Source organism: Thalassophryne amazonica, chromosome 14, assembly GCF_902500255.1.
Source record: "Thalassophryne amazonica chromosome 14, fThaAma1.1, whole genome shotgun sequence".
Lineage (NCBI taxonomy): Eukaryota > Metazoa > Chordata > Actinopteri > Batrachoidiformes > Batrachoididae > Thalassophryne > Thalassophryne amazonica.
The window spans coordinates 97,325,271-97,338,180 of record NC_047116.1 but is presented as its reverse complement, the minus strand read 5'-3'; the positions used below and the strand labels follow the sequence as shown (position 1 = coordinate 97,338,180).

General features: G+C 42.1%; 1 protein-coding gene across 1 annotated transcript in view; it reads right to left on the bottom strand.

The window, feature by feature from the left end:
- kcnh3 (potassium voltage-gated channel, subfamily H (eag-related), member 3) overlaps positions 1 to 12,910 on the bottom strand; it is a 404,423-nt gene that overhangs the window by 53,617 nt on the left and 337,896 nt on the right.

Below are 12,910 nucleotides of genomic sequence, written 5' to 3'. Positions count from 1 at the left end.
GCTCGTCGTCCTCATCGGGGTCTCGACCTGACTCCAGTTCGTCGTCATAACCCACTTGAGTGGGAAAATGCTCACATTCACTGGTGTTTGGCACGTTGGAGAGGTGTTCTCTTCACGGGTGAATCCCGGTTCACACTGTCCAGGGCAGATGGCAGACAGCGTGTGTGGCGTCGTGTGGGTGAGCGGTTTTCTGATGTCAGTGTTGTGGATCGAGTGGCCCATGGTGGCGGTGGGGTTATGGTATGGGCAGGCGTCTGTTATGGATGAAGAACACAGGTGCATTTTATTGATGGCATTTTGAATGCACAGAGATACCGTGATGAGATCCTGAGGCCCATTGTTGTGCCATACATCCAAGAACATCACCTCATGTTGCAGCAGGATAATGCACGGCCCCATGTTGCAAGGATCTGTACACAATTCTTGGAAGCTGAAAATGTCCCAGTTCTTGCATGGCCGGCATACTCACCGGACATGTCACCCATTGAGCATGTTTGGGATGCTCTGGACCGGCGTATACGACAGCGTGTACCAGTTCCTGCCAGTATCCAGCAACTTCGCACAGCCATTGAAGAGGAGTGGACCAACATTCCACAGGCCACAATTGACAACCTGATCAACTCTATGTGAAGGAGATGTGTTGCACTGCATGAGGCAAATGGTCACACTAGATACTGACTGGTATCCCCCCCCCAATAAAACAAAACTGCACCTTTCAGAGTGGCCTTTTATTGTGGGCAGTCTAAGGCACACCTGTGCACTAATCATGGTGTCTAATCAGCATCTTGATATGGCACACCTGTGAGGTGGGATGGATTATCTCAGCAAAGGAGAAGTGCTCACTATCACAGATTTAGACTGGTTTGTGAACAGTATTTGAGGGAAATGGTGATATTGTGTATGTGGAAAAAGTTTTAGATCTTTGAGTTCATCTCATACAAAATGTGAGCAAAACCAAAAGTGCTGCGTTTATATTTTTTTGAGTGTATATATTTTAACTTTTATCCATTCATGTACACTGAACAAAAAATATAAACGCAACACTTTTGCTTTTGCTCACATTTTTCATGATCTGAACTCAAAGATCTAAAACATCTGCTACAGATTAGATTAGATTAGATAGGCCTTTATTGATCCCTTGGGAAGGCTCCCTCAGGGAAACTGAGGTTCCAGCAGCATTGGACAGAAGCACACAGGGTAAGAAGCACACAGAGCATCAAAAATGAAAGTAAAGTCAGTTTGCAAATATAAATACACAATATAAATACCAGACATACTGATCAATCCTGGTTTACTGTCTACTACTGTTCCTCTCCTTCCCGTCCTCTGTCTTCCTGTTACTCCTCCTCCCTCTGAGTGAGGAGTTGTACAGTCTGATGGTCTGAGGGACAAAGGAGTTTCTCAGTCTGTTGATCCTGCTCTTGGGAAGGAGCAGTCTGTGGCTGAAGAGGCTCCTGTGGTTGCTGGTGACTGGCATCGTCCATAATGTCCAGCAGTTTGTCCATTGTTCTCTTCTCTGCCAGCATCACCAGAGAGCCCAGCTTCATGCCAACCACAGAGCCTGCCCACCTGGTCAGTCTGTCCAGTCTGGAAGTGTCCTTCTGAAATGTGCCGTGCTCCCCCGAGCACACCAAAGTGTAAAAGAGGACGCTGGCTACTACGGACTGGTAGAACATCCACAGGAGTTTCCTGCAGATGTTAAACGACCGCAGCCTCCTCAGAAAGTCCAGCCTGCGCTGTCCCTTCCTGTACAGGTGGTTGGTGTTGGTTGTCCAGTCCAGTTTGCTGTGCAGCCACAGCCTGAGGTATGTGTAGGATCCCACAGCCTCCACCGCAGCTCCCTCAATCAGAACTGGTAGTGGACTTGCTCTGGACTTCCCAAAGTCAAAGGATTCAAGGATTCAAAAGAATTTTATTGTCATATGCACAAAGGAACATGTTCCCTGCACAATGAAACGTGTTTACTGCATTTAACCCATCCTCATTGCCAGTTAGGAGCAGAGGTCGCCTTTAGGCGCCCGGGAACCAGCTCCAGATGTATATCTCTGCCTTATGGCCAACAGCAGGGCTGAGCAAACCATGACCGGCCTCATGACAACAGACGACACACACATAACACACAACACACATAAGCCGTGTGCTAGGACCAATTTTATTCACTTTATACATGTTTCCCTTAGGCAGTATTATTAGAAAGCATTGCTTAAATTTTCATTGTTACGCAGATCAATCAATCAATTTTTTTTTTATATAGCGCCAAATCACAACAAACAGTTGCCCCAAGGCGCTTTATATTGTAAGGCAAGGCCATACAATAATTATGTAAAACCCCAACGGTCAAAACGACCCCCTGTGAGCAAGCACTTGGCTACAGTGGGAAGGAAAAACTCCCTTTTAACAGGAAGAAACCTCCAGCAGAACCAGGCTCAGGGAGGGGCAGTCTTCTGCTGGGACTGGTTGGGGCTGAGGGAGAGAACCAGGAAAAAGACATGCTGTGGAGGGGAGCAGAGATCGATCACTAATGATTAAATGCAGAGTGGTGCATACAGAGCAAAAGAGAAAGAAACACTCAGTGCATCATGGGAACCCCCCAGCAGTCTACGTCTATAGCAGCATAACTAAGGGATGGTTCAGGGTCACCCGATCCAGCCCTAACTATAAGCTTTAGCAAAAAGGAAAGTTTTAAGCCTAATCTTAAAAGTAGAGAGGGTGTCTGTCTCCCTGATCTGAATTGGGAGCTGGTTCCACAGGAGAGGAGCCTGAAAGCTGAAGGCTCTGCCTCCCATTCTACTCTTACAAACCCTAGGAACTACAAGTAAGCCTGCAGTCTGAGAGCGAAGCACTCTATTGGGGTGATACTGGATGATACCCAGCTTTATCTATCCATGAAGCCAGAGGACACACACCAATTAGCTAAACTGCAGGATTGTCTTACAGACATAAAGACATGGATGACCTCTAATTTCCTGCTTTTAAACTCAGATAAAACTGAAGTTATTGTACTTGGCCCCACAAATCTTAGAAACATGGTGTCTAACCAGATCCTTACTCTGGATGGCATTACCCTGACCTCTAGTAATACTGTGAGAAATCTTGGAGTCATTTTTGATCAGGATATGTCCTTCAATGCGCATATTAAACAAATATGTAGGACTGCTTTTTTGCATTTACGCAATATCTCTAAAATTAGAAAGGTCTTGTCTCAGAGTGATGCTGAAAAACTAATTCATGCATTTATTTCCTCTAGGCTGGACTATTGTAATTCATTATTATCAGGTTGTCCTAAAAGTTCCCTGAAAAGCCTTCAGTTAATTCAAAATGCTGCAGCTAGAGTACTGACGGGGACTAGAAGGAGAGAGCATATCTCACCCATATTGGCCTCTCTTCATTGGCTTCCTGTTAATTCTAGAATAGAATTTAAAATTCTTTTTCTTACTTATAAGGTTTTGAATAATCAGGTCCCATCTTATCTTAGGGACCTCGTAGTACCATATCACCCCAATAGAGCGCTTCGCTCTCAGACTGCAGGCTTACTTGTAGTTCCTAGGGTTTGTAAGAGTAGAATGGGAGGCAGAGCCTTCAGCTTTCAGGCTCCTCTCCTGTGGAACCAGCTCCCAATTCAGATCAGGGAGACAGACACCCTCTCTACTTTTAAGATTAGGCTTAAAACTTTCCTTTTTGCTAAAGCTTATAGTTAGGGCTGGATCAGGTGACCCTGAACCATCCCTTAGTTATGCTGCTATAGACTTAGACTGCTGGGGGGTTCCCATGATGCACTGAGTGTTTCTTTCTCTTTTTGCTCTGTATGCACCACTCTGCATTTAGTCATTAGTGATTGATCTCTGCTCCCCTCCACAGCATGTCTTTTTCCTGGTTTTCCTGGTTCTCTCCCTCAGCCCCAACCAGTACCAGCAGAGGACTGCCCCTCCCCTCCCTTGTGATTTGGCGCTATATAAATAAAATTGATTGATTGATTGATAAGCCGGCCCGGTACATGAACACATATAAAAAGCACACACAAGGTAAAACTTGGGAAAGAAAAACCTTCATAGCTGCTGCATTGAATCATGCAGCAGCTATGAAGGAAAAAACCCATCAGCACAGTGAACAATGATCACACACAACAACAGGATGAGAGACGACGACCGAGATTTGTAAGAGTCCAGTTCAGACAGAACACCCTGGTGGCAGCCTTTAGGCGCCATCAACGGCCTTGTTCGTCCAATCTGGAGGGAGGAGGGGCCCAGCCCTGAACAGTCCACTGTCCACAGTCAAGGTCAGAGCTGGAGAAGCTGAGGCGGGGGAAGACCAGGGAGTGAGGCTTGAGTGTTGTTCTTCTCCAGGAGGTTTTTATCACAGCGGCCTTGAAGTGCAGCTGTGTTTTGGGAAGCCAACTGAAAATCCAGATTAGCAGACGCCTGAAAGATTCCACAGTCTGAGACAGAGTGGCTACATCTGAATTAGGAGAGGAGATGTGGTCATTACTGACGATCAATGCGGTTTTCCAGTGCAGCCATTCTTCCCGACATGGTATCCAACGCGTGGTTAACACTCGCCGACTGAGCTGACACTGCCCTTCCCATCGAATCAATCATGTGGGGCAGCCTGGATGGGCCAATTATTGCCGCTTCCACTTTCTTAATTTTCCGGTAAACCAGCGCTATGCCCGCTCCACACAGCAGGAACCCGGTCACCACCATGCCAAATATATACACATCTTTGACGTCCTCCACAGACAGCGTGTAAAGGCACATGACCTGCCATTTCCTCCAACTGTCCATCACGTAACCCATCACATGTGTCCTGGCAGGACAGGTTGGGTCCTCCGCTCCCGAGTGTCTTGTAGAAAAAATAGTGTCAATTGCGTTCAGAGACCACTTTAACAGATCCATTTTTGCTGTTTCCAGAAGAGCAAAGCTGGCAGCCTCACAGACAACACGCCACAGAAGCAGGAAAGATAAGGAGGGAGGGAGAAGAGAAAAATGCGACCGTCTCAGCCGAGAGCAAGGAGGCAAAAAAAAAAAAAAGTCAATGACCAGTGCCTTTGTCTTTGAGGTATATACACAAAAGACCTATTTTTCTCAAATATTAGTTACAAATCTGTCTAAATCTGTGTTAGTGAGTACTTCTTCTTTGCTGAAATAATTTGTCCCACCTCACAGGTGTACCACATCAAGATGCTGATTAGACAGCATGATTACTGCACAGGTGTGCCTTAGGCTGGCCACAATAAAAGGCCACTCTCAGAGAAATAGATCTTTTGTATATATAGAAAATGTTTAGATCTTTGAGTTCAGATCGTGAAAAATGGGAGTAAAAACAAAAGTGTTGCATTTATATTTTTCTTCAGTAGGTCAGAGGAGAGGATTTATTTTTGATAAAATTCTGCCAATCATCCAATATCGACTCAAATTTACATGTAATCTGAATCTGTCTCAAGATTTTACCTTTTGATCTTTTGTCCTTTTCTTTTACCATGTCTTATGCTTTTTGACATCATAAAGCTTTGTGACCACCCTTGGTTTGTATGGATGTGATCCAGCAGAGATGTGTGAGGCACGACAACGGATAGAAATCTGAGAGGAGGAGTTGGTGTGAGAGGAGGTCGAGGTGGTCGAAGTGGTCAGTGAAGACAAAGAACAGTAATATCTGATGAATTGACCATGTTCTTGTCCATGAACATGAGGGAGGACGGACAAAGGGTCCAACCAAACATCAGTAGAATCACTGCGTCCACCAGAATCCCAAGATTTAGAGAAGAGAACAGGTCATGACCTTTTCTGACATTATAGTATGTAAATGTTGACAGGAGTGACTGTATGACTATACTATATACTGTACCACAGTATACTGTAATTAAATACATGTTTCAGTACATCACTGTGCCAGTGTACTGTAGTATTGTAATGGAGGGTCAGTCTAACTGTGTCTAGTATTCCATGTATATTTTTTTGTACTTTATTTTTACACAGACTTAATGTATACAAGTGCTAAATGCACAGGATTTCTGTTAGTTTTTGTCCTGTACAAGTACTACGTTTACAGTTTTTCACAGTTGCTAAAACACTAAACCCTGTTCCATGAATCAAACTCTCAAATGCCTGAACACATTTATTGAATTAATCTCTCTTTTAGCAAAACTACAGACTACTTCCACCTTGGTAGGTGCATTTTGCAAAACTCTAAACACATTCTCATACTATAAAGCACATTTTGATGCACTTCTTATTTATACTGTCAACCAAACCAGGCAGAAGATAAACACAATTAAAGCACAATTGACAGCAGGTAGAAACATCAACTCAAAATTTATAACACTTGGGTCTAATGATGTGACAACCAATATAAGTCAGTTTAGAGCTGAAACAGGCTGGTTGGAGATTCATTTCAATAATGGAGAGAAACCAGAGGCACAGGGGAGGAGTGTGTGGAAGAGATGGAAGAGGAAGACAAAGAGTTATTGTCAATGATGAAATCCAGGCAACAATCATTGACCATGTTCTAGTTCATGGGATGTCGATGTGAGAAGCAGGACTTTGAGAACGACCTAACATCAGCCGTTTGTCAGTGGCTTCAATAATCCAGAGATTCAGACAAGAGAACAGGTACAGTGTAAGTGTCCATACTGTGTACAGTAGACAACACGGTACAAAGTCCACAGTTACAGCAGAGGGGTACATGTAAGAATTCACTGTGTCACTGTCCTCTTGGCTTTTCTTTGACTGTATATTTACTTGGGTAGAACTGTAAGACTGCCAGGCCGAGGTGGAAGGACCCCTATGTTCTCTCAGGCGCAGGAGGCCCTGATAGTTGATATGGTCTTACAAAATAACACAATTAGACTCAGAGAAATCCAACAAGACAATGTCAGTTTTGAAGGGGTAAACACCATCAGCCTTTCCACCACTGACTGTGTCCTCAAGGGCAACAGGGTGCACATGAAGCAGGTGTATAGGGTGTCCATTGAGCGCAACTCTGAGACAGTGAAAGAGCTCAGATATGAGTGTGTCCAAGTAAGTGTACATTCAGACACAGTACAAAATTACTGCATACATGCTACGGTCAGACTCAGTGGCTTTGCAGTACAAATCATATTCTGTACAGTATCTGCCTTGTTCACTTATAAAACTATCTATATTTGAATTGGATGCCAGTGAAAGACCCCATGAATATATATTTGTGGATGAAGCAGGTTTTGATCTTGTGAAGAGGAGACGGAGGAGCCGGAACATAATTGGTCATTGAGCCACTGTTGCCGTCCCTGGTCAGCGTGGTGGCAATGTGACCATTTGTGCTGCTATAAGCAACCGTGGGGTCCATCAACATGTCACACTGGGGCCATGTAACACTCAGCACCTTCTAACTTTTCTTGCAGGTCTTCGGACTGTTTTGATAGAGAGGCAGAATGAGCTGAATGACCAACATACTTATGTCATGATTTGGGACAATGTCACCTTCTACCACGCTGCTCAAATAAGGGAATGGATTAACATCACTGACCAAATGGCGTATTGTATTGGTGGTGGCGAGACTCATGTTGCTGCGGCCCTCACCCACTTTGCCTCATTTACTGAGGTAATTGGAGTGTAAACGTAATCTCGTTGTTGCTGCATTTGTAATGACAATAAATCTCATTCCAATTCATCAGTTTGTACCTCCCACCGTTCTCCCCTTTCCTAAACCCCATGGAGGAGTTTTTATCTAGTCAGAGGTGGAAGGTTTATGACAGGCAGCTCTATATCAGGGCTGATCTCCTGCGGGTCATGGAGTTGGCTTGTGGCGACATACATGAAGACTCGTGCCAAGGCTGGATGTGCCACACTAGAGCCTTCTTCCTCTGTTGCCTCAGAAGGGAGAATATCGCTTGTGATGTCGATGAAGTTCTGTGGCCCGACCCAGGCCAAAGGTGTGATGAAGTTCAGTGAGCTTCTTCTTTTTTAATTCCTTATTTATTTTTGTTGTAATATTTTATTTTTTGATTGCAGATTTCCCCTATTTCTTTTACAGTTCTGTATTACACTCCAGGAGCTCTTTGCCCTGAACACTGTGTCTTCTGTTGTTTGATGTGCTGTGTGATCACTGCTCAGCAAGATTTTAATTTTGACTGCTTTGAGACTGATTCTGAGACAATTAGTTGGTTTTAAGCACAGTTAAAAGTGTTTTGAGGTGAATGTTGAGTTTTGTAACAAGAATTTAGGGTTTCAGGTATGTAGTTTGAATAATGGGTTTTGTGTTCACAGTTTTGATAAATAGGTAAATAGTTTCAAAAATTAGTTTTAGCAATTGTGGAAAAACTATAAATGCAAAGAATTTCTGTTATTTTTATTTTATTTTTTACTATGTACAAGTGCTAAATGCACAGGGTTTTGTTTTGCAACATACTACATTTAGCCTACAGTGAACAATAAACATTTATTTCTACGGCTTCTCACTAGGGTTTGTAATTTTGATTGACTTGAATGAATAAGATTTATTGTCATTGTCATTACACGAGTGCAACAACAATGAAATTTACGTTTACACTCCAACTGCCCCAGACAAAATACAGCAATTAATCCACAATTATTACAAGTTTACCATAATAATGGCACACATCAGAATTAAAGACAACACATATACATTTGACATTGTTTATGTGCACTAAACTTGAAGCAGTCCGTCATCTGAATTGAGGCAAAGGCAGGGGCAGAGCCTGGGGTTTTGTGAATGTACATAGCTTGAAAATTGGGTTTTGTGTTCACAGTTTAGAGAAAAGGAGAGCAAAGTTTCTATAATGAGTTGGAAAGGTGTGTGAGTCCAGAATTGTTTTAGAACTTTAGACCTCAGCAATTTTTAGAAGAACTCAACACTTTTATTTCCCATTAATTATGTAATTTGTTTTATGTTAATTTACTGTCTTAATGTATTTATAAATGGTTTAGGTTCTTGTTATCATATACACACTATTATTATTATTATTTTAATTTTACTTCTATTTTGCCATTTGATTTTTAAAAGGACCACAATGGAAATAGTGTTTTCATTTTCTTGTGCAATCCATGCATTTTTAATGTATTTACAATTATATTATGTACTTACATTGAACTTAGTAAATAAAATCACTCACCACACGCACACTTTTAATATAAAGATGACTGACCCCCCTCTGCTGGAATGGTATGTGTGTCCAGAAAGCAGTTAGTAACATCCATTGTTCAGTGTTGTTAGCTAATATCTGTAGCTTCTCCAAAAATATTTGTCCTATCAACTTTCCTTTTCGCAAGACTTCCGGTGGTGAGCAATGGCGTAGGTAGCAAGTTGCGGGCTCTCACTGACTCTGTGCTTTTTTTTTTTATCTGTCAATACCCCATTTTGGAGAATATATTTATTTTCTTTGGACTCTCCTAAACTTGAGGAGGTTCAGAGGCTCCAGAAAGTATGTCCAAATCTACCAAAGGCAACAGGAAAGACCTAGGGCATAATTTTGGGTAGGGCCGCTAGGGTCACGTCCCTGCCAATATTCAGCCCCCTACTGTGTAATCACGACCAATAAAACCGCGAATCCAGATGGAATGGGGGCGTGGGGGAGGGATGTGCCCCCCCACAACACCCCTAGATTAAAGGTTCAGTTTTGAAGCCTTTTTTACTACAACTACTAATACTACTTAAAATAATAATAATTTCGACAAGTAAAATGTTTAGAGACAATTTAAATGTTAGAAAAATCAATCAATCAATCAACTTTTTTCTTATATAGCGCCAAATCACAACAAACAGTTGCCCCAAGGCGCTCCATATTGCAAGGCAAGGCCATACAATAACCATGAAAAACCCCAACGGTCAAAACGACCCCCTATGAGCAAGCACTTGGCCACAGTGGGAAGGAAAAACTCCCTTTTAACAGGAAGAAACCTCCAGCAGAACCAGGCTCAGGGAGGGGCAGTCTTCTGCTGAGACTGGTTGGGGCTGAGGGAAAGAACCAGGAAAAAGACATGCCGAGAAGGGGGGCAGAGATCGATCACTAATGATTAAATGCAGAGTGATGCATACAGAGCAAAAAAAAGAAAGAAACAGTGCATCATGGGAACCCCCCCACAGTCTACGTCTAAAGCAACATAACCAAGGGATGGTTCAGGGTCACCCGATCCAGCCCTAACTATAAGCTTTAGCAAAAAGGAAAGTTTTAAGCCTAATCTTAAAAGTAGAGAGGGCATCTGTCTCCCTGATCTGAATTGGGAGCTGGTTCCACAGGAGAGGAGCCTGAAAGCTGAAGGCTCTGCCTCCCATTCTACTCTTACAAACCCTAGGAACTACAAGTAAGCCTGCAGTCTGAGAGCGAAGCGCTCTATTGGGGTGATATGGTACTACGAGGTCCCTAAGATAAGAAGGGACCTGATTATTCAAAACCTTATAAGTAAGAAGAAGAATTTTAAATTCTATTCTAGAATTAACAGGAAGCCAATGAAGAGAGGCCAACACGGGTGAGATATGCTCTCTCCTGCTAGTCCCCGTCAGTACTCTAGCTGCAGCATTCTGAACCAACTGAAGGCTTTTTAGGGAACCTTTAGGACAACCTGATAATAATGAATTACAATAGTCCAGCCTAGAGGAAATAAATGCATGAATTAGTTTTTCAGCATCACTCTGAGACAAGACCTTTCTGATTTTAGAGATATTGCGTAAATGCAAAAAGGCAGTCCTACATATTTGTTTAATATGCGCTTTGAATGACATATCCTGATCAAAAATAACTCCAAGATTTCTCACAGTATTACTAGAGATCAGGGAAATGCCATCCAGAGTAACGATCTGGTTAGACACCATGCTTCTAAGATTTGTGGGGCCAAGTACAATAACTTCAGTTTTATCTGAGTTTAAAAGCAGGAAATTAGAGGTCATCCATGTCTTTATGTCTGTAAGACAATCCTGCAGTTTAGCTAATTGGTGTGTGTCCTCTGGCTTCATGGATAGATAAAGCTGGGTATCATCTGCGTAACAATGAAAATTTAAGCAATACCGTCTAATAATACTGCCCAAGGGAAGCATGTATAAAGTGAATAAAATTGGTCCTAGCACAGAACCTTGTGGAACTCCATAATTAACTTTAGTCTGTGAAGAAGATTCCCCATTTACATGAACAAACTGTAATCTATTAGACAAATATGATTCAAACCACCGCAGCGCAGTGCCTTTAATACCTATGACATGCTCTAATCTCTGTAATAAAATTTTATGGTCAACAGTATCAAAAGCAGCACTGAGGTCCAACAGAACAAGCACAGAGATGAGTCCACTGTCCGAAGCCATAAGAAGATCATTTGTAACCTTCACTAATGCTGTTTCTGTACTATGATGAATTCTAAAACCTGACTGAAACTCTTCAAATAGACCATTCCTCTGCAGGTGATCAGTTAGCTGTTTTACAACTACCCTCTCAAGAATCTTTGAGAGAAAAGGAAGGTTGGAGATTGGCCTATAATTAGCTAAGATAGCTGGGTCAAGTGATGGCTTTTTAAGTAATGGTTTAATTACTGCCACCTTAAAGGCCTGTGGTACATAACCAACTAACAAAGATAGATTGATCATATTTAAGATCGAAGCATTAAATAATGGTAGGACTTCCTTGAGCAGCCTGGCAGGAATGGGGTCTAATAAACATGTTGATGGTTTGGAGGAAGTGACTAATGAAAATAACTCAGACAGAACAATCGGAGAGAAAGAGTCTAACCAAATACCGGCATCACTGAAAGCAGCCAAAGATAACGATACATCTTTGGGATGGTTATGAGTAATTTTTTCTCTAATAGTCAAAATTTTGTTAGCAAAGAAAGTCATGAAGTCATCACTAGTTAAAGTTAATGGAATACTCAGCTCAATAGAGCTCTGACTCTTTGTCAGCCTGGCTACAGTGCTGAAAAGAAACCTGGGGTTGTTCTTATTTTCTTCAATTAGTGATGAGTAGAAAGATGTCCTAGCTTCACGGAGGGCTTTCTTATAGAGCAACAAACTCTTTTTCCAGGCTAAGTGAAGATCTTCTAAATTAGTGAGACGCCATTTCCTCTCCAACTTACGGGTTATCTGCTTTAAGCTACGAGTTTGTGAGTTATACCACGGAGTCAGACACTTCTGATTTAAAGCTCTCTTTTTCAGAGGAGCTACAGCATCCAAAGTTGTCTTCAATGAGGATGTAAAACTATTGACGAGATACTCTATCTCCCTTACAGAGTTTAGGTAGCTACTCTGCTCTGTGTTGGTATATGACATTAGAGAACATAAAGAAGGAATCATATCCTTAAACCTAGTTACAGCGCTTTCTGAAAGACTTCTAGTGTAATGAAACTTATTCCCCACTGCAGGGTAGTCCATCAGGGTAAATGTAAATGTTATTAAAAAATGATCAGACAGAAGGGAGTTTCAGGGAATACTGTTAAGTCTTCTATTTCCATACCATAAGTCAGAACAAGATCTAAAATATGATTAAAGTGGTGGGTGGACTCATTTACTTTTTGAGCAAAGCCGATAGAGTCTAATAATAGATTAAATGCAGTGTTGAGGCTGTCATTCTCAGCATCTATGTGGATGTTAAAATCACCCACTATAATTATCTTATCTGAGCTAAGCACTAAGTCAGACAAAAGGTCTGAAAATTCACAGAGAAACTCACAGTAACGACCAGGTGGACGATAGATAATAACAAATAAAACTGGTTTTTGGGACTTCCAATTTGGATGGACAAGACTAAGAGACAAGCTTTCAAATGAATTAAAGCTCTGTCTAGGTTTTTGATTAATTAATAAGCTGGAATGGAAGATTGCTGCTAATCCTCCGCCTCGGCCCGTACTACGAGCATTCTGACAGTTAGTGTGACTCGGGGGTGTTGACTCATTTAAACTAACATATTCATCCTGCTGTAACCAAGTTTCTGTTAGGC